At 37.9% G+C, this 19518-nt stretch overlaps 1 protein-coding gene across 10 annotated transcripts in view; it reads left to right on the top strand.

Moving 5' to 3' along the window:
• gpat2 (glycerol-3-phosphate acyltransferase 2, mitochondrial) overlaps positions 1–19518 on the top strand; it is a 190590-nt gene that overhangs the window by 82831 nt on the left and 88241 nt on the right. The window contains exon 1 of one of the 10 annotated variants that reach the window (XM_080893745.1): positions 2274–2296. The exons of the other annotated variants lie outside the window; for them this stretch is intronic. The gene's annotated coding sequence lies outside the window, so the exon portion shown is untranslated. Of the gene's footprint in view, positions 1–2273; positions 2297–19518 lie in introns of those variants that run through there. 10 annotated transcript variants of the gene reach the window in all.

Below are 19518 nucleotides of genomic sequence, written 5' to 3' on the forward strand. Positions count from 1 at the left end.
ACCCATGTGCCTGTGCATCTTAGCCGATATGATGCCTGACAGGAGCTTCCATGTAGTACTGAGGCAGGTTATTGGTCGGTAGTTGGAGGGGACCGGTCCCTTCTTGGGGTCCTTGGGGATCAGGACCGTCCGACCTTCGGTTAGCCATTCCGGGTGTCTCTCGTTAACTAGCAGCTGGTTCATTTGTGCTGCTAGACGCTCGTGGAGTGCAGTCAGCTTCTTTAGCCAGTAGGCGTGAACCATGTCGGGCCCTGGTGCTGTCCAACTCTTCATACTGGAGACCCTTTCTTGGATATCTGCCACTGTGATGGTTACTGGATCCTGTTCGGGGAGGTTGCTGTGGTCTGCCCTCAGATCCACTAGCCACTGAGCATTGCCGTTATGGGTTGCGTCCTTCTCCCATATGCTCTTCCAGTATTGCTCCGTCTCCAGCCTTGGTGGTGCTGTTCTCTTATTGTTGTATATTGTTGTATATATATATATATATATATATATATATATACACACACACACACACACACACACACACACACACACACACACACTGTATGCTGTAGTTAAAGTTGATGTTTTAGGAAAGGACAGGATAAGGACCAGATCTGGACTCTTTGATGTCAGTGTATCATGGATTCATTGTGGGGAAAGATTTTAAGGTATAAAAAGTTAATCATTTATATTAATAGTCTCTACTCAACTTTTGGTTTTCTATACATATCAGCAGTTAAAACACGTTTGCTGATCTTCTCTGTCTAAAATACATGATAGGCATATGTCTCTGTTTATCGCTAAGACTCTAATTGGAAGGCTGCCATTTTCCACCACTTCTATGCTAGGATGGCACTCTGCCATCTAGTCCTGCTTGGCTATCATTGCAAGTCCAGCTTCTAATTTCTTCGCTCTAACCACCTGAAACTCTCTGCAATGCATCCAGAAAATGAATTCTTTGGTTGCTCTCAGTCAATTTAAATTCATGATTACAAACCATTTAGGTTCCATCGTTATCTCTTGAATGAATTTGCCTTTTAACTCTAGATTTAGTCTCCTGCAGTAGTGTATTATTGTTTTTTTTTTTATCTTATATTATCTGTATCCTTTGATTTAATTTTAAACACTAAAAATAATTGTGAATTAGTTTTTTATGGCCTTTTTTTTTCTTCTCTTTTTTTGAGAATAGTTGCTCAGATTACTGTAGACTCATGTGAAAAAACCTACATTTCTGACTAAAAACAGACCTGCGATACAAACGTATTTAGGAGCACCATGTGAATAAAAAGCCTGACAACATTAAGCCCGCGCAGCCACTAGTTTCAAACAAAAACACTGATAGCAGTGATGATAACGCTGGCACATTTTAATGTGGAGGCAGAGTTGTTTTACACAAGAGCAAAGAGGCAGAGCCGAGAGGCTTAGCTCAGAGTGAAAAAATGTGCTTCTAGCTTTCAAAACAGCTGCGCTGTTCCTGTAATCACCATTGAAACCTTTACTAGAAAAAAGTCTTTCAACAAACTCCAACATGAAGAAAAGCAAACTTTGTAGTTGCTCCATCCACTGCTGTTTGTTTTGTACACAGAAACATCTGCAGTAAGCCTCCAGAAGTTGTATTAAAAGATGAAGATGAACTGTTAACTTAGTCTGACACCAGACTGGTTAAATCATACAGCTTGCTGAAGGCTAAATTAAACTAAATTGCATTAATATTTATTAATAAAAGCGGTTTTCACAAGCCAATAAAAATGTACATGGGCCAGTAAGGCACTGGCCTGAGGTTAGGTTGGACACTGAATTATTATTAATAATAATTAATTGTTCAATTGATAGATTAATAAAATGATCAATAGCTGCACCCCTAGTAGCCAGATGCTGCTAATCAAAGGCACTTGATTAATTGGTCACGTTAAGCGTTAGCACCTTTTTATAAACAGGGTTCATACGGGTGCTTGAAATCCTTGAAAATACTTGAATTTTAATGTTGTCTTTTCAAGGTTTGAAAAGTGCTTGAATCTCAGATGTGGTGCTTAAAAGTGCTTGAAAGTGTAACTGTATTTCATTCACCACAAATAACTATCTGATTGAATAGTTTTCTTATCAGATAGAGAAATAAAATGAGTCGCAAAATGTAGAGGCAAATTTTCTCCGCCTGGGCTGCCTTGCCCCTCTGTCTGTTTCAACGTGTAAACCCGCCCCTCCCTCGGACAGTCGGGGATGGGTGCGCTAACATACTTATAGGTTGCTGTTTTAATGAGTGTTTGATGGAAAACAACAATGGCGGAGTTTGCGCTCTCCAGTCACATGATAGGTGAGTCCTAGTAAATAATTTTCCAGTACGTGTACGTTACACATGCTATTTTTAAAAAATTATGATTATTATTTTGCTAGCTATCAAACTCGCTGGAGAAATGATTGAAATGCACTGCGTGTGATGCAGTATGGCAGCGCTATTATGGAATATGCTGTGAACTTAGCTAACATTACTTAGCAGTGAAATGAGTTAATTTACTCAAGTGAAAGCTTTAAACATTAGCCTGATACATAACTTGCTAACTTAAGGCTTTCTGGTTAACCCTCTGGGGTCGACCAACCCAGAGTCTCCATTTCAACTTGGGTCAAACGTGCGGACTTCAAACTATATACCAGTGTTTAAATTGTGTTGATACGCCACGTAAAACCGGTGTTTTTTGTTTTTAATAAAACAGTGGCGTTTCCTCCGGGAAGAAACGGTAAAAACGGCGTTTTCTAAGGAGAGCGCTAGCAAACACGCTTTGCTTGTGAGTGAAAAACAACAGTTATTGGTGAAAAAAAGAAAAAACACTCCTTCCCTATTGGTGGAAAAATGTACCACGTCGACCAATCAAAAAAAAGATATGGCAACATGTGGCATTTGGTTGTTTGGGAAGAGGGGGAAGTTTTAGGAGTGAGCGAAAGAGAGAGAGAGAGAGAGAGAGAGAGAGACAGTTTTGATACATGAGAAATTTGTGACGTGTACCGTGTTTGGAGTCTCAAGTTAGTGTGTTGTCTTGTGTAGTTAGTGTGTAGTGTAGTCGTTGTTTTGTTTTGTGTGTCAGTTCTACTAGTGATCGTCACAGTTGCTGCAAAAAAGCCACCAAAGGCAGATTGCAGTGTAAACACTGAGTGACACACCTGCTGTCAGACCTGCAGGTTTATCCCTGTGCTGTTCTCATCTGTGTTATAGTGGACACAAACTATTTTTTGGAGTTGCATAAATATTTTTTGTGCTTTCTTATTTGATGCAGAACACCTGATTATTCCGTAAATAGTTTGAAATGGTTATATAAAAAACGTCTGAGCCTTGGCTGCATTTTTAGGTAAATAGTACCATGTAACTTTGTTGTTTGCAAAACTTGTGCATATTTTTAAAAATGTACAATTTCTATTTGCATTTCAAGTTATGAAAATGATTCGTTAAACGTGCTCGTGGTTTCTACTTTCTACTTGTAAAATTTTGTCTGAATTTAGATAAATTGTGCTGATACAGTTTGTCAAAATGAGAAAATAACAGATTGGCAAGATAAACAGTTTTTAAAGGTGAAATATAGAGGCCAAATCAAAAGTAGTCAAAAACGGCCAATTATACCCTGGATCCCAGCTTCTTTGAGTATTTGAAATAATGGTAATATGAGTGATCCATATGGTCACAAAGAATAGCCACTTGTTTCTGTGCTACCAAAGTTCCCCGGCTTTCATTCAAAATGTGTTTATCGTCAGCACCTGCACATTAAACTACTTAAACATTATAAATGTCTTCAAGCTCACACTGAAGCCTGTGGGGCACCATCAGCCACTGAGAAAGTACACACATTTATATGTGTATTTGTATATGAATATTTCATGCTTTAAGGCTGCCTGTTTATTTAAGGGAGATGAACAAAATACATTGGACTTGTACATAATATCACAGATGATAAATTAAATAGATTTGAAGTAGATGCTTGTGCATTCTTAAAGCATTAAAGCATGTGCTGGAAAAGCTTGAATTTGACCCTGAAAAAGGCGCATGAACCCTGTCTAAAGCTGGAGTTGTGGGAAGTTGTTGATCTGGAGTATTCAGGTGTGTGTTAACACACTGCAGTAGAAAGTAGAGTAGACATCTCAGCAAGTTCACCCCAAGGTCAGATACTGCTGAGATACTCAGAGAAACTGCAAAAAAAATCTAAGAGGTACATCTTAAACTCTACAGGCCTCAGTTGGAAGTGTTGGAAAGGTTACCTCTTCCCTCTAAAAAATAACATGGCAGCACAGTTTTGGTTTGCAAAGTTGCATCTGAATAAACCACAAGACTTGTGAAACAAGGTTTTCTGGATAGGTGAAATCAAAGTGGAGTTGTTTGGCCATAATGCACAGCATCACATTTAGTAAAAATCAAACAGCATAATGGCACAATCACCTCGTACAAACTTTCAAGCACAAGGTTGTCAAGCTTGATCCAAAGTGGGTCATGCAACAGGACAGTGATCCCAAAGTCAGCAGCAAAGCTACAACAAAATAGCTGTGGGAAAAAAACACAAGTGCCAGCAAACTCCACTGAGCTGAAGCAACATTGTAAAGAAGAGTGGGCCAAAATTCCTGATAGAGTTACTAAAGGTGAATAGACAAGCCACTGAATCATGGGGTGTTCTTAATTTTACAGGACTGCATCTAATTTGATTGTATAAAATATGCTTTCATTTTTGATGAAGAGGCTAATTCACTAAATTAATTTCAATTATTTTTTACCACATGCAAGACAACACCAGGATCTAAGTAATATGGATGTATTGCCTGGGATTCTCCTGCATAGAGATAACTTTTGCTAAATTAAGAGTAAGGAAATTTGGAGCCTCTTAGATGTGTTTAATGTTTATATCAGTGTCATTTTTCATCTCTCTGTTCATGTTAGGTATTCATGCTTCTGGATTCCTACAAATGTGCTATGCCTTTAATAGCAGCTGTGACTCATAAATTAAACCACTGTAGAGCATAATATATTTTGCTGAACTTTTGAGTCGCCTAAATTTACAGCCATGTATCCAGCTTCATTGCTGCCAAACAAGAAGCAACAAAATCTAATGTTGCCTTTTAAACAACCACTTCCCATAAATTTAATTTATGCGTAGTAGAGCACATTACCGCTGTCTTCAGGCAGTAGATTGCTTGTGCAGATGCTTATAAAAGACCATCTAAATAGTTGATAATTTTCAAATATGTCACAGCATGATATTAAAACAATTTCTGGAACTGTATTTGAGTTTGACACCACTGTTGTACATGATCTGTAAAAAGTAAGTCAGTATAGCTTGGGAGGCACACTAACTTGGTTCCCTGTGATAACTTTGTATGTCATCATTTTATATAAATTGTGAGCCCGGTCAGTCTCTATTAGAGCACCGAATGAATTGAATACATGTGAGGTACACACTACCAACTACTCCATTGGTAATCGGATCTATAGGAGCATTAGGAGACAGAAAGGTGCTAAAGCTGTGGGGCTGGATGTTAGGTTTGTGTGAGTTTGCCAGCATGGCTGAATATTGAACAGTGGATGAAAGCAAGTGCTGAAGAATTAGCAGCATTAGAGTCTGAACATTACCCTAATGAGCTGGAATTGCATCTGTACTTTAGGGGAAATGTGACTCATAACTAGGACCGGGTAATAAGCCGGAGCTCTTTTTATATGCTTGGGTAGAATATTGTAGTAACCATTTTAGCTTTTATATAAACTGCATCAAAATGGCATTGGTTCAGAGCAATTTACTGGATGATGATGATGATGCAGAGGCAGCCCACCATCTCAGTCTAATCATGTACTCCTCACCTCAGTGAAGAAGAGAAATCTTTGGTATGGGAATAAAACGCATATTCAACACATAATGGTACCTAAATAAATCAATAATGGTACCTAAATAAATCAATTATCTGCAGAGTCAAGCAGGTTCTGTAGTCGTGAAACATTTTAACAAGCGAATGGGTGTGTATTGTTAGCACAGTTATTTGATCTCACTGGTGAAACTCACAAACAGGACTTCAGTCTTCATCCTTCATCATTTTCTATCTATCATTTTTTATTTTGTTTATTCTCATTTACAATTCTTGGTTTCCAGGCTTTTCCCAATGAATCTTGGGGGGTTTCCTGATAAATGGCTGTACATATAGCTTCTCATAGAAACAGTGAGGATAAATTCTGCACACTGCACCTCTAAGAATGTAAAAATGGGTGACAAATTGAAGGAAATTACTGAACATTTGTCCACTAATTGAGAGGATCTGATGGTTCTGTTTTGTTTTGGGCATGATTTAGCACACCTTTTTTCCTGAGATCAGCAATAGTCCAGATCCAGACCCAGATGCTGTTTTTTTTTTTTGTTTTTTTTTTTTTTTTTTTTTTTTATGCGCCCAGACCTATTACTAGACTTTGACTGACCTTTTTAACCTTCCTTGAATTTACCATGGGGCTTTAATCTGTATAGTGTTTTCTTTTGTCTGTCATGGGATGCTACTCAGCAAATCAAATCATTTATTCAGAGCGCGTATGAAACAAAAAACTCTGCCAGGAGATGAGATGCAGAACTCATCTCTAGGGTTAGATGTAAGGTCATCTGTCCAGTCATCCCTTTCCTCACTTTATGAGGAAAAAGGGGGAGTTAATGCCTAGATGGTTAGAGAAATACAAGATAAAGGGAAACTTACACTACACCTTTTACCCCTCACACGTAAAAGCCTAATGGGGTTTTGTCAAAAACCCGCCAGGTTGGCAGGCAACATGAACACCCACGTTTGGGAATGGGATAAATCGAGAACTAAGCGACCTCAAGGTCATAGGTCAAGTTTTCAGAAAATCTTGTGAATTGAATAACTTGAGAACGAAGTGACGTAGGATTTTCAAATTGATACCATAGGTGAATCTACTGGGAGGCCAAGGGGTGCCACTGGCTACAGTCACCATTTTTTTTCTAAAGTCAGCTTTTTCAAAAGCTTTTTTTTAAAGTTCAGAATGCAAACTTATTTTACTTGAAATGAGAAAAGAACATTTTACTTTTAGAGTACCCTCTAGGTCATTGTGACAATTTATTTGTCTTACACACCCAACCAAACAGCAAATAAAAAATTAAACAAAAAGTAAGTTAAAAATCAAAATGTCTAGTCCAGCAAACATAGAATAAAATCTCTGACGTAATGTTAAGTCTTTTGTGTGATTTGGTGCATCTCAAATAAATAAATGAATAATCCAAAAAGTAGTTATATTAATACTGAAATATTTCCTCCAAACAAAACGTATAAATTCTCAATGTGCCAATCAGTCCGTGCATGATTCATTGCTCCGCCCATCAAAAAGTCACCTGCGCGAATATATCGCCTATCGTCATTTAGTGGACTGACGACTGTCAGCTAGAAAATTTTACATATCGGCCAACCTTAGTGTACAGAGGAGTTTATGGTTGACTCAATGACTTCAAGATGCCAATATGCTGTGGCTGCAAAACGAGCCCAAATCATCACCCCCTCTATCACTGTGCTTGACATTAGAAATGGGGTGCTTGTGCTGATATGCTGTGTGGTTTTCACCAAACGTATCACTATGCATTATGGCCAGACATTTCTGTTTTGTGCAGTGTGCCCAAAGGACATTGTTCCACAAATCTTGTGATTTATTCAGATGTAACTTGTAACTTGCCAAACATGTTGATGATCAGTTAATCAAGCACATTTTAATATCAGCACCTGGCTGTTATTTATCCTCTTAATTCCCGGAAGTAGTAAGAGTGTACTGGAAAAAACTGATTTTCACATGACTTTTATATGGTGCGGAGAACCAATTATTTGATCCTCTGCTGAATTCTAAGTTTGTTTTCTTACAAAGGGATGAACAGTTTCTAATTTTATGAAACTAATTTTATGACACAGAATATCAAAAAAAGAAAATCCTGAAAAAACAAATTGCATAAAAGTTACAAATTGATTTGTATGTCACTGAAATAATCATTTGATTCCCTACAAGCTAGCCGGAATTGTGCATAGCAGAGATTGTAATCTGTCTCCCACATGGGCATGCAGATTTCAGTCAGTCAGTCTGTTACAGATACTCCTGATCTCAGTGATTTGAGGAGTATCTGAAGAAATTGATTCAGTCCACAGAATCAATTTCTTCTATTCCTCACCTTCGCCATAGGCAAGAGAATAGAACTGTCAAAGCTCACTTCAGAGACAACATTGTACACTTGCACAAGGCTTGAATGGGCTACAAGACCATCAGTAAGAAGCTTGGTGAGAAGATGACAAGTAGTGAAATTACTTGGAAATGGAAGAAATATAAAATGGTCTTCAGTCACCCTAAATTGTGAGCTCCATGCAAGATTTTGCCACATAGAGTGAGGATGATCATGGGGAAAAGTGGTGGGTCAGCCCAAAACTACATGGGAAGCACTTGCTAATGATCCAAAGGTAGTTGGGACCACAGTCACCAAGAACACCATTGGTAGCACATGCCATAATGGATTGAAATCTTGCTCTGCCCACAAGGTCCCCTTTATTTCACTCAGTGACATGAAAATCACTTTGTAACTTTTATGTAATGTCTTTTTTTTCTGGATTTTTGGTTGATGTTATGTCTTTCTCCATTAAAATGAAATTACCATAAAGAGTGTCCATTTCTTTGTAAGTGAGCAAACTTACAAATTTAGCAGTGGATCAAATATTTCCCTAACTGTAGGATAACTTCTAATTTCAAATGAACCTGATAAAAACAAACATACAAACTAAGAAATACACAAAGAAACAGCATTTGTCAGAAACTTTTGAGACTACTTTAGAGTATGTCATAAAGCAAATAATGGTAGAGGTAAGAAATAATTTGTCTTTAGAGTTTCAGAGCTTTCTAACTCAGAAGTGTTAAGAAAAATGCTTTATGATTATCACTGGGGTGTTGGATTAAGTGCTCATCCCCATGTGCCTAAACAAAAGATGATGTGTCTGTTAACAAGAGCAAGTATCACTTTCCATTAACACTTAGGTGGCTCATGAAAGCTACACTAATACACTTGACATTGATAACAATTTTTCAGGCTGAGCCCATGAGTTCTGTCTCCTGCAGCGTGTAAGGCTGCTGCTTGAAAGGCATCGTCTCTTAGCAGGATGTTACTTGGTGGGGGGGCTGTGTTTGTCCATGCAGCCTGTGGCTCCTCTCACACCCACTCTGTTAATCCAAAGTTAGCAGACAAAGTATTTGTTAGTTTAAATTAGATTCTTTTATCAAAGAAATGGTCTCAAGTCATTATTGATACAGTTTTGTATTTGTACATATTTACCATCTTTCTGATTTTTGAGTTTTTTGCATATTTTTCAAACTTGAATGTTTCAAGTTGTTTCAAAAACGCATTCTGTGTGTGTGTGTGTGTGTGTGTGTGTGTGTGTGTGTGTGTGTGTGTGTGTGTGTGTGTGTGTGTGTGTGTGTGTGCGCGCTCATAAAATTGGAAAATGAAAAATTGATCCTTAGAAATACAAAATAACTCATGTGAGGATACACTTAACATATGATCATACGCTAATTACTAAGATGTCCAGAAATGTGCAGGCTGGAACTTTCTTTTTTTCACAGTTAGAGAAATGTTGAAGTCTTTTTTTTTCTTCTTTTTTTTTTTTTACTAATCCATTATTTACTGATCCATTATTCATTTAACAGGTAGGACTTTATTAAATGAATAATGGATCAGTCTCCACAGCGTAATGATGGTATTTAAAAGAAGCTAAAGAAAGCAGAGAAATTCTTTCTGTGAGAGCCCTTTAGAAAGTTTGAACTGTGTGAAAAAGAACTCGACATGATTAAGTTGGTGAATTTAAGGTTGTCCTTAGTTATAAAAAAGCCATTGTCCTAGGACATTACGACGATGTCATGTCTATTAGATCCAAGGTGAGTCTGTCAAAGGACCTTTGCAATCCTTTATCCCTCGGTCTTTCATCAGCTGTTGTTTCCTTCCTTTGTGTCCTCTTACTGTCTTTGACTTTAAAGCCAAGCTGGTGCATAATCCCTGGAGGCTTCTTATAAAAGAGTGATGTATGCCTTTCAGTACAAAGGCCATTTTAGCATTTTCAAGAGAACAAGATTCTGATATAGATGGGTTTTGTTAGAATTTTGTCAGTACCAGTATTGATACCTTTACTCCTACTCTGTTATTTTATTTTATCTCCTGAGGGGGAAGATGAGGTGGAGTTGCTTTATCTGTGCTGTTTTTTGGTTGTTTACCGTGTGATCGCATTATGCTGAAATTACCAGGCCAAAATCCTTAAAACTTGGGAAAGTGGAGCTGGGCAAAAAAAAGGAACCCATTTAAATTATAGTGTACTTTAAACTTGTAAAATGGGTCATTGTCCTCCCCAGTGGATACACTGTCGGTGAGCCCTTTTAGGCTTTTTCAGTTTAAAGGGTTACAATTTCAAGACCTAGTGCAACAGTGCTTAATATGCCCTTTATTATTGTAATTTGTCTGGGCCCTTCAGTTGTGTGTCAACTAGGGGTGGGTTTAAAAAATCGATTTCCTGATTCATATCGATTTTAGCTTGAATAATGCAATCAATATTGATTCATTAAATCCTAAATTTATTTTCAAATATAAATTGATTTTGCCAGAAACGCCAGAATCTCAGATTAAAGGTCACAAAACTATTTCAAAGAGTTAAAACACTTTGAGTTAGAACACTTAAAACACGATTAATAAGCAGGTAGACGGATTTCACTGCACGTACACGGACACGTTGTCTGGTGCTGGAAGCCGACATCTCACAGATTCTGAACCTGCAGGATTTGTCACTCTCTGTCCAAAATATACTGAACCAACAGCAAAAGAAGATCAAAACTACGCTTCATGTTTGAAAAACATTGTCACGAATTCCCGCTTGCTTTGGCTGTTTTGCTTCCACCAAGATAAAATCACACTTCCTGCACAGCCCTCTCTTTCGGTCTTATTATGCACCAGTCTACCATTGTGTACAGTGCTGTCGGTCACTATTTTGTTTTTTGTTTTTGTTTTTAAACAACCTCCGCTGAGAAAACCTAATTTAAACTTTTTAAATTGAAAAAAGCTTAGCTGTGTCTCTAATAAAACTTCAGTAACTTTGTTCTGTTTCACTTTTAGCAGCATCAGATAATGTTCATATGCTGATTCATGATTTTCTTCAGTTTTTTTAATCTACTGCAGAATATTTTTAAGGCGGTTATCTGCTATGAAAAGCCAGGCCAGGAAAATCTCCATGTTTTTCTGTGTTTTATCCTCAGTTACTTTGACACAAAGGCAGCTGCTGTGATGCTTACACCTCTGATGAAGTCTCACAAGTGTCAGCTTTGGCTTTATAAAAATATGGATATGTACCGATAAATGATCTGAATTATAATATTTCAGATTGTCTCATTCAGAATCAAATCCAATCGGGACCTTGCGAATCGGAATCGAATCGATTATAGAAATCAAAATCGATACCCAGCCGTAGAGTCAACACAATGTCAGTTTTCCTCAGAGGAGATGTCCGAGCTTGCATTGCTATGGCAAAAAGCAGTAGAAAGTCCGACTGAAGAAACTTAATAGTGTCTATGAAGGAAGCCAGAAATGGTGCATCTTTCCAAAGTGTTTCCATTGCAGTGACAACATTTACAACACACAATTAATTCTTTCCAAAATAAAATAAAAGTGATTCTTGTTCTAAAATAATGTCAGATCATGAATATTGTTTCCTCTGAGTTAATTACTGTAGCTCAAGTAACTAAAGAGTTTGGAGTTTATAGGAACAAAAAAAAAAAAGAAAAGACTGGGGTGTGTGTGCAAACACTAGTATATATGGTCAGAGGCAAGCAAACCGTGGAAAATGTCATACAGATATTTAATTAATGGTGATATAAAGAATTAACTTTAGCTGGTGCTGCAGCTTTTTGAAATGAATGTGTTTTGATTTGCTGGAAGTGTAACTTTGTAAAGATAATTACTGTAGAGTTGTTTAATTTAAACGTATTCAGTGGATTGGAATTAGTGTGTTGATATGTGAACTGGAGTTTCTTGGGAATGACGTATTGTAGTTTATTGTACTTTTACAGCTGACCTACAATTACATGCAGTTGTTCACATAAGTTTGGCTGTGGCATTTCAGGTGTTTCAGGCGAGCACTTTAGCATTTCAGTCTGTCCAGAGTGAGTGTATGTAAGTAAACTTAAGTCAAAACAGCAAATAGTTCCCTAATTTAAGACTGGTCATTAATAAAAATCTGTATATACTGAGAAGTCTTAAGAAATATGAAAGTGTCAGTTAATCATCCCAAAGAAAATTTTAACTGAATATCACCAAAAATGGAATTAATTTAAGCAAACATTATTGTGAGTAATATACAAATCTTGGCCTTTGAAAAGCTAAAATATTAGATGACAGGATTACTTCTGTATATCTACAAAAACGCTTTAAGGGATCCATTTATGGAAAATGTATTTGAGTCCTGCATGTACAGCCTGTTACTAATATGTCTATGATTTCCTTATACCACTGCATTATTAAAAGTTTCTAGGCACTTAAATACAAGCCTCTATGCTGAATTAAATATAAAAGGCATTAAACAAAAGGTTTTCAGATGAGATTGCATTTCACTGCACAAAGTGGCAACCCATGGGTAAAATGTAGGCAAAGCCATATGCTGTAAACGAGCTAATTCAATACACCAGCAGAGCAGAAAAACAGCTGATTGTTGCTCCTGATACAAGCTATAGCTCGTACAATTGTAAAGCCCACAAGGCAATTTCTCAGATTTCTTCACAAAGAAATTTGCTTTTAATTAGACAAAGTCTCTCAACAATTAACCTTTGCGTTCCCTCGCTACAACTAAAAAACAATAAAACGTTTTATCTTCCTTTATTGCCAGTTTTAAGAACATAATACCCACACGAATGACAATTTAGCGTTGCAGATTTGAGATGTTTAACCCGTTTAAAGTCAAGGATCATTATAAAACAGTGAGGTTTTATGATTAAGCATTACCTAAATTTTGCTGTGAGTGTGGAAGCAATGAAAATTGTGCTTCCCGCTCTCTCTCTCTCTCTCTCATACAAACTCTCTTATGCAGTTTCTGAAGTGGTGGATGTGTGCAGGCTTCTCTATTACTCCCATGCCTTAAACATTTTTGAGCAGCACTCAGCTCATGGGGCTCCTGCTTGTATCGAGTCCAACTTGGTAAACTCTGACACATAAATCTGCATCACTGACAAATAGCAAACCCATATAGACAGTGTTGACCTTTGAGGGAACACAGAGCTAGAGAATACAACATCAGGCAAGCTTATTTTCTATATTGTACAATCGAATTTTATATCAGGCTGCAGTGCTATGGTGTAGGTCATTAAAAAAATTAATGGCTTGCCAACAGTTGATTTGTTTGTTAAATAAACTTTGTGAAATCATTGCTGTTACTCTCTGATTGAAGATAGCAGGCAGGTCCTGAATGAATTAGAACATTCAGTATATTCCTGCTTAATCAAACGCTGTTGCCATGTTAAACTGACATTTGGGCAGGGTCACACATAGAAGACAGAGGCCAGACTTTAAACAAAACTTGTTCCAGTGCAGGCAAAAATGACTTTTTATAGTTAGAGGCACGTTCTCGAGTGGTTTAACCCTTAACACCTCATGTTCTCAGCCCTTCTCAGCTGCACCTAGCCTTGATGAGGGGCAGGACCTTTGCTAAAGTGCCCCTCATCAAGGCTAGGACCCAGTCAATCAGATCTGGCAATGCCCTGGCAAGTATGTGAAGTATGCTCTCGCTACCAACGGGATTTACCACAATGCAGGAAATGGTATCCAAACTATGTTCCTGTCAACGTTTCATAGCTAGTAGGTATTTGTTATCAGCTGCAGCTTGTAGACATTTTCGTAACTTTTATGTGGTAACATAAATTTGGGGGCACAGTGGAACAGTGGTTAAGACTGTTGCTACAAGGCAGGAAGTATTTTAGGTTTGAATCCATCATCTACCATCCATCTTCGACAGTACTTTTTATTATCTAATAGAATAACTTGCTATGAAGTGGATTAGTCATTAGAAAAAACCTTTTCCAGTCATGTAAACAAAGATGAAATGTGTTGATTAAAGAAGGATTTAAAAAAAAAAAAGAATGTTGCATACTTACTGTGGGAAATGGGATGACCAAAAAGAACAAAAAAAGCCCATTATGAGAAACATTCATCACCCTTCAACTTTACAAACACTGGTCTAAACATCAGCAATAGATCAAGTCCTAGATTCTGGGATTCAATAAATGTTATCCAATAAAAGATAATGATTATTATCTTTGATGATTCTTTGATGAGACAAATGAGTGAGACAAATGAGCAAAACAAGGCTTTCCTTTGGTCTCTGATCCCGTCTAATACCTCTATGACTGACGTAGGGCTGGGCGATACGACCCAAAATTCATATCTCGATATTTTTTTAGCTGGATGGCGATATATAAGATATATATCTCGATATTTTTTTTTTTTTTTAAAGCCATAAAGTAAGAACAAAAAGAGAGTTCTTAGTCAAAGCTGTGTCCCAGATGTCACACAGGCACTTTTATTAACATAGAGCAGATGTACATAAAATTTACTCAAAAATAAACTATGAGCATTTATTAAATAATAATGCTCCATAAATAAAAGAAAACAATGTTGTTTTTGTGCATAACAAAAAGCTCACAATTGTGCAGTCAAAATGTAAACTAAAAGACGCTGAGCACAATAACAAAGACAGATTTCACAGCTGCTCTGTTCCCAACTTGTACTGCGTGACTGACAGCCTGGAGTTTGAAATCCACTTCGCAACCACGTCTCTTAACAGGTGCCATTTATGGTCCTTATACACAGTAGGGTAATATTACGTTGAAGCACAGTACGTATCACTCCGCGAGGCTCAGCCGTAATGCTCCGACAATCCATCAAGCGGTGCAGCTCTGTAGCTTACCAAAGTCGTACTAAAAATTTTTTTGACAGATTGCTGAGCGCCCTGTTCCACATAAAATCGGTTCGCAGCCATCAAGCACAACCAGAATTCATACATAAGGCGCGCTGTCAACTTTTGAGAAAATGAAAGGATTTTAGTCCGTGCAGCCCCTGTGGGCTGCATGGCGTTAGCGTGGTTAGCTCGTTTGCGTGGTTAGCTAGCTAACACGTTGACGCCGTCCAGCCCCACGCACGAGGCGATGCGCAGTAACTCGTTAACGGAGATTCGCCGTGTCAATCTTGTCGCTTCCTGCAGGTGAAGTGATGGGGGAGGAGGGGGAGTTGTGTTCAGTGAACGAGAGGCGAGGCCGAGTAACGTTGCGTAAAGACGAAAGTGGACGAAAGAGAGGCAAACTTGCGGCTCCACAAGTATAATTATAACGTAACATAGACTATATCGATATAAAGGATATTGTCACATCTTATATCTCGTATAAAAATATATCGATATTTTTTTAAAACGCGATATATCGCCCAGCTCTAGACTGACGCCACAGTTCACTCCCAGAAATTGTATTTAATTTGAGGGGAAAGTTTTTAACCCAGTCAAAAGGAGGTTAAGTATTGTGGGATCTTGTTCACGAGTGAAAAATTATACAGATAAGCAAATCAGTGTAGCCATAGCAGTACGGTTTCCAGTTACCAGGGGATCTACTGTGTACTATGTAAAAGTCTTGTGGCATGCAGGAGGACGCCAAATTCAGGGCTCGAGAAACGAGAAATAAACTTAAAAGCAGATCAGCATCCAGGAAATCTAAACTAATTCTCATGTTGAAAAAAACAAACAGCAAGGAGAGAGACAGCCATGGGGATGATGATGGAGCAACAGGTGACACTCATTACAGGTGGCGAGACAGGGGAAGTAGAACTAAAGAGACAGAGGCCACAAAAATTAAACGGGGAGAAACAAAACGCAGGAACAGAAACGCAGACTTCACACAAAGACGGAAAGTCGAACAAACATGGAGACAAGACTTGAGGCATGATGACAGAAACGAGAAACAGAATACAAACAAACTAAAACCTAGACCTAAGAATGCAAATACTGAACAGAGGAAATGGAACCGATATCCAAAATCAAGGACTAAGCACAAAGGAATAACAACTATAATAGGAACCAAAGCCTGAAACCAGAGGCGGAGCCAGACATTTGAAACACCCGGGGCTTAGCCCTAAAGGGTAGTATGCATGTGGGATTTTTTTTTTTTTTGGGGGGGGGGCTTAGAAATGACTGAAAGATTAATTGGCTCTGTTTTGAGTTTTGTTCAAAAAAGAATGACTTCATATAGGGAAAAATATATATCACACATGCAGGACACCTTAAACTAGTTTTTTAATTAAGCAGCGAGGCAGAACGAAGTCGGGGCTGTATCAAGACACGAGGACTAACCCCAATTCAACCAGACGCAGAACTGATCCAGAATTAAAACAGGACTGCAACAGTTCAAAATCAGCACTACTTAGGATTTAACCAAGACAGAACCAGAATCAGAACTAGATGATAGTAGCACTAAAAATCATCATAGACCTGCACTACACTTGTTTTTTTAAATCTACCAAAGTCCACTATTTAGATTGAGAAAAGTTTATATAATTATTTAGCCTTGTTGTGCAAACAAGCCTGCATAACTTAATAAATATAGAATTTGAAAAATAGCAAACCTAAAAAGAAACACTAGGTACGAGATACATGAGGACCTATGATACGGTGATACTTTTGCTAAACAACCATTTGACTAACATGTGTGTCTCACCTGCTCTTGTTCATCTCTGTTCTGTCCTCATTCTCCATCTCCCTCTCTGTTCCTCTCTCTCCCTCTCTGTTCCTCTCTCTCTCTCTTTGTGCTGATAATCATCAAATATACAGTTGAAACCAGATATTTATAAACTCTTCAGATCAAAACACAAACACTTTTTTAATTGTAACATCAAATCAGACTAAATGTTTATTTTTTTTAGATTGATAAATATAAAAAACATATTTGTTAACTTTAAGAGTAAAGAGAGAAACTATCTGTATTTCTTAATTGCAAATGGCACCAAATTGTATTCAAAACTGAGCCACACTTATGGAGCTCCACAGTTCTTTTCCTGGTGTTTTGGTTGACATCTCTTGATGTTCCCATGTCACAGAAACAGGCTCTGTGTTTTGCCTTATATGCATCCACAGGTGTGCCACCAATTTACTCACATGGACTCTACTAACCTATCAGAAGCTTCTTCAGCTCAGAATGGAATCGTCTGGAGTTTTCTTATTAATTAACAAACTTAGTGTATATGTACTCCTAAATTTGATGAAAGTGATAAAAAATAGACAGCTCTGTCTCTCTTTATTCTGACATTTAACTAATTCAAAATATATTTCAATATTTATTTAAAACAAACAGTTTACTCTAAATTGTTGTTGTACAGTAAAAATGTTTTATGTTTTCTCCCTAAAGTGTAAATATCTGGTTACAAATGTGAATATCCTGCTGTGTACTGAAATCCCTCTTGTTTTGCATAGAAATATACTGAACAACATACAAAGCATAATATATAAAATAACATTTAGCTGAGTTTTCTCTTTGAAAGAACCCTCTAATGTCCATTGTCAGAGGATTTTTACTTTTACTTTTATATAATAATCAGCTAAGAGTGTTTATATTTCTGTTTGTACTCAACTTGTACTCAACCAGCTGCACTTTTTAATTGCTGGCTCTCTGCTCTACAACGGAAACTGTTTGCCTTCATATTATCTGTCAAGCTACAGGAAATCGCCACCCAAGAAACGACCTTGTATGGGAACACAAAGCAGAGAACTGCTGCAGGGGGTGTGAGTCTCTCTTGAGCTCTCACCCGTGCACGTTAAAACTGCTCTAAGTGTCTGAGTGTCATTTCTTCACCTGAGTGTTTGATAACTGTTTACTTCTGACATCCGTTCTTATATTTCAGTACATAACTGAAACCGATTTAGTCGGGGAGGGTAAGAACTGAAAATATGAAATAAACACACGTAAGCTAAGACTCTCTAAAAAAAATAGCATTTGTTCGGCTTTTCATTTCGCCATTTGTTGATTCACTTGAAGAGCAAGTAACGTAATATTGGTCAAGTGATCAGTTTGATATCAATCTTTCGTGATGCACCGTCATATTTACATTATTTGTACGGTACGAATGATTTTCTTTGGTACCTGGTCAAACTTAAGCTCTCCTTAGTATGGCTGGCTCTGTTTCTCCAACAGCGCACTGACAGGTAGCAGCTGCCCCGCCCCCTCGCTCAGTCGCTTAGTGCCTGAGCTCGGATCATACCAATATCAGGGGGGATTCACGCACAGTCGTAAATTCCCACAGTGTGCACTATGTGCTTCGAATATTATGTGTACTTTTTGTTTTATACAGTTGTCAGCCAGGCATCTAACTATGAAAAAATTACACTCCAAAAGACCCCGGGCTTCTGACAAAACAACCCGGGCTTAAGCCCAGTAAGCCACCCCCACGCTCCGCCCCTGCCTGAAACTACAATCTTAAACTCAGAATAGTAAATGAACAAGCAGAATTCCTCCTTGGCTCCTTCCTTTGGAGGCTTTCCAGGCTTGCCCAGCTGGGAGGAAACTACACAGAAGACCCAGAACTTGCCAGTAGGAATATATATCTTCTCTGGACCAGGAGCATCTTGGGCTTTCCCTGGAGGACCTGGAACATTTTGTTTGGGAGAAAGACTACAGAATATGCTGCTTAGCCGTTGTGACCTGACTTAGGATAAGCGAAAGAAGACAGATTAAGGGATGTCCTATCTAGATTTCTTTATTTAAAGACGTTAATAAAAAAAATCACAGAACATAAAACTTTTTTTGGGTGACTCCAAACTTTGCAGCAGTAATGTATCTGTTCGTGTCGACACCACTGAACTTTGGCCTTTACAGGAAACTCATAATTAATAAATCACAGAGCGTTGCAGACGTGCTGGTGTTTGATGTTATGCCTACTGTTTCACTGAGCAGTCTTCTTGTTCCTGTAGCCCAAAACCACAAGTGGCTAAGTTAGCAATATTTAATCAAAAGTAGTAGTTTGAGAAAAAATTGGAGGAAAAGAATAAGAACCTTTGCAACATGACAGTGTTTTGGAATATGTGTTGAAGCTCACAAAGCCAGTTACTCACTGATATCATTATTCCCCGTTAAGGGAACTCTTGCAGAGAGCACTTCACGAACCACCTAGACTATGAACTCCAAATTGAGCTACATTTTCTTTTTGCGAAGCCCCAAATGAGACGCATGAATGCGAAATCAATTTTCTGAACTAAGTGGTAACACAAAAGCTTAAAATTATTTTTTTAATTCAAATATTAAGTGACACTGGGTGTTAAATAACACAATCTCATCCTTTTTGAGTTGGTGATATAGCAGATGGAATGCTGGTACTTGAATTATTCCTCTTCAATTAAAACAACACTCTGTCCCACATTTAGCCTTCTGATGACATTCATTAAAAATGCATTAGCGTCTGCATTCATATTGCATGTGTTTGCATAAAGTATCCATGG

The sequence above is a fragment of the Rhamphochromis sp. 'chilingali' genome, assembly GCF_963969265.1.
Source record: "Rhamphochromis sp. 'chilingali' genome assembly, chromosome: 10".
NCBI classification, from domain to species: domain Eukaryota; kingdom Metazoa; phylum Chordata; class Actinopteri; order Cichliformes; family Cichlidae; genus Rhamphochromis; species Rhamphochromis sp. 'chilingali'.